Source organism: Lathyrus oleraceus, chromosome 3 (genome assembly GCF_024323335.1).
Source record: "Lathyrus oleraceus cultivar Zhongwan6 chromosome 3, CAAS_Psat_ZW6_1.0, whole genome shotgun sequence".
NCBI lineage: Eukaryota > Viridiplantae > Streptophyta > Magnoliopsida > Fabales > Fabaceae > Lathyrus > Lathyrus oleraceus.
In genome coordinates, this window is record NC_066581.1 from 466837123 (window position 1) to 466839112 (window position 1990).

Genomic DNA, 1990 nt, shown 5'->3' on the forward strand with positions numbered 1-1990 from the left:
AAGTTTCCTTTTATTAGATAAAATTTCTTTAAAGAACTTAGAATATGAGGGCATTTATGTAATAGCTTTTGTAAAAGGAATTGTGACGTTTAATTGTTTCAGTAGGTCAACAAATTTTTTAAATTGGCCCGCGTTTTTGGTTTTAATTAGCCTTTGAGGATATGGGATGGGTGGTTTGTAAGGCGGTGGAGGTACATGAGGTTCTTTTTTTTCTACGGTTTCCTTATTACACTCTTCCTTTTCTTTAGGTTTACCTTCTTCCTCAGTTGACTTTTTAGAGTTTTGGTTCTCAATCCTTGGGTCAGATGGTCCTTCTACCTCTGTACCACTACGTAATATAATTGCATGAGCGTGGCCTTTCGGATTAGGTTGTGGCTGTCCAGAAAATGTACCAGTTGGGGCAGCAGTAGGCGCTTGTTGTTGAGCTACTTGCGAGATTTGTGTTTCAAGCATTTTGTTATGGGTAGCCAGGGCATCTACTTTACTTGCTAGTTGCTTAATCTGTTCGCTAGTGTGTACATTCTGGTTTAAGAACTCTTTATAGGTTTGCTGTTGAGAAGCTATGAAGTTCTCCATCATGATTTCCAAGTCGGATTTCCTAGGAACGTTATTGTTAGGTGTAGATGGGGTCGGCTTTTGATATCCAGGTGGTACAGCTGGAGCTTGACTGGGAGCTTGACCTGGTGCGTATAAAGCGTTGTTACTTTTATACGAGAAATTAGGATGGTTCTTCCAGTTTGAGTTATAGGTATGCGAGTAAGGATTTCCTTGAACATAGTTCACCTGATCTGTTTGAATTCCTGTTAGGAGTTGACAATCTGTAGGCGTGTGACCTTGAATTCCACAGACCTCGCAATTTTGAGTTACGGCAACCACGGTGGCTGGAGGTGATACATTTAAACTTTCAATTTTCTGGGAAAGAGCATCCACTTTTGCATTAACATGATTAAGGCTACTTATCTCGTACATGCCACCTTTTGTTTGAGGTTTTTCTACCACTGTTCGGTCGCTTCCCCACTGATAATGATTTTGGGCCATGCTCTCGATAAGTTGATAAGCCTCGGTGTAAGGTTTATCCATAAGCGCACCACCGGCGACGGCGTCTATTGTTAACCTTGTGTTGTACAAGAGAACATTATAGAAGGTGTGAATTACTAACCAGTCCTCTAAACCATGGTGTGGGCAAAGTCTCATCATGTCCTTGTATCTTTCCCATGGTTCGAAAAGAGATTCGTTATCTTTTTGCTTAAATCCATTTATTTGGGCTCTCAACATAGCTGTTTTGCTTGGAGGAAAATATCGGGCAAGAAAGACTTTCTTCAACTCATTCCATGTGGTGACTGAGTTGGAAGGAAGAGACTGAAGCCATCTTCTAGCTTTATCTCTTAACGAGAAAGGAAAGAGACGAAGTTGAATTGCCTCTGAAGTGACACCATTAGCTTTAACAGTGTCAGCGTATTGGACAAATACGGATAAATGAAGGTTTGGATCCTCGGTAGGATTTCCAGAAAATTGATTTTGTTGCACTGCCTGCAACAGCGAAGGTTTAAGTTCGAAGTTGTTCGCTTCGATTGCGGGAGGAGCAATACTCGAATGCGGCTCATCCTGCGATGGAGCAGCGTAATCTCGAAGAGCACGAGCTGGTTCGGCCATCACTGGTATCGTTAAAGGAAGGAGATTTTTGATATCAGGAACTTCAATTGGAGGAAGATTGTTTCTAGCACGATACTCCCGAATTCGTCGTAATAATCGGAGATATCGTTCGACGTCGTTGATTCGTAAGTAGTACGGCTCGCCTTGTGAGCGAGTGTGTGGCATACAAATCAACGAAAAAAGGGAAAAAAATAAAAATTGCCTTAGTCTCTACAGCGTAACAGAAGAGTTACGATATCGACTAAATAAAAGCCCCCGGCAACGGCGCCAAAAACTTGATCGCGACTTTATGAGTCTATCGGGGTACTAACTGCAAGTGCACAGTCTAATCGCGTAG

General features: G+C 42.0%; 1 non-coding gene across 1 annotated transcript; it reads left to right on the forward strand.

Annotated features, from left to right (window-relative positions):
* The first annotated feature begins 1168 nt into the window (after positions 1–1168).
* Positions 1169–1275, forward strand: LOC127133708 (small nucleolar RNA R71). Its single transcript, XR_007807658.1, has one exon. It is a non-coding gene; the product is annotated as a small nucleolar RNA R71 (small nucleolar RNA).
* Positions 1276–1990: the final 715 nt, after the last annotated feature.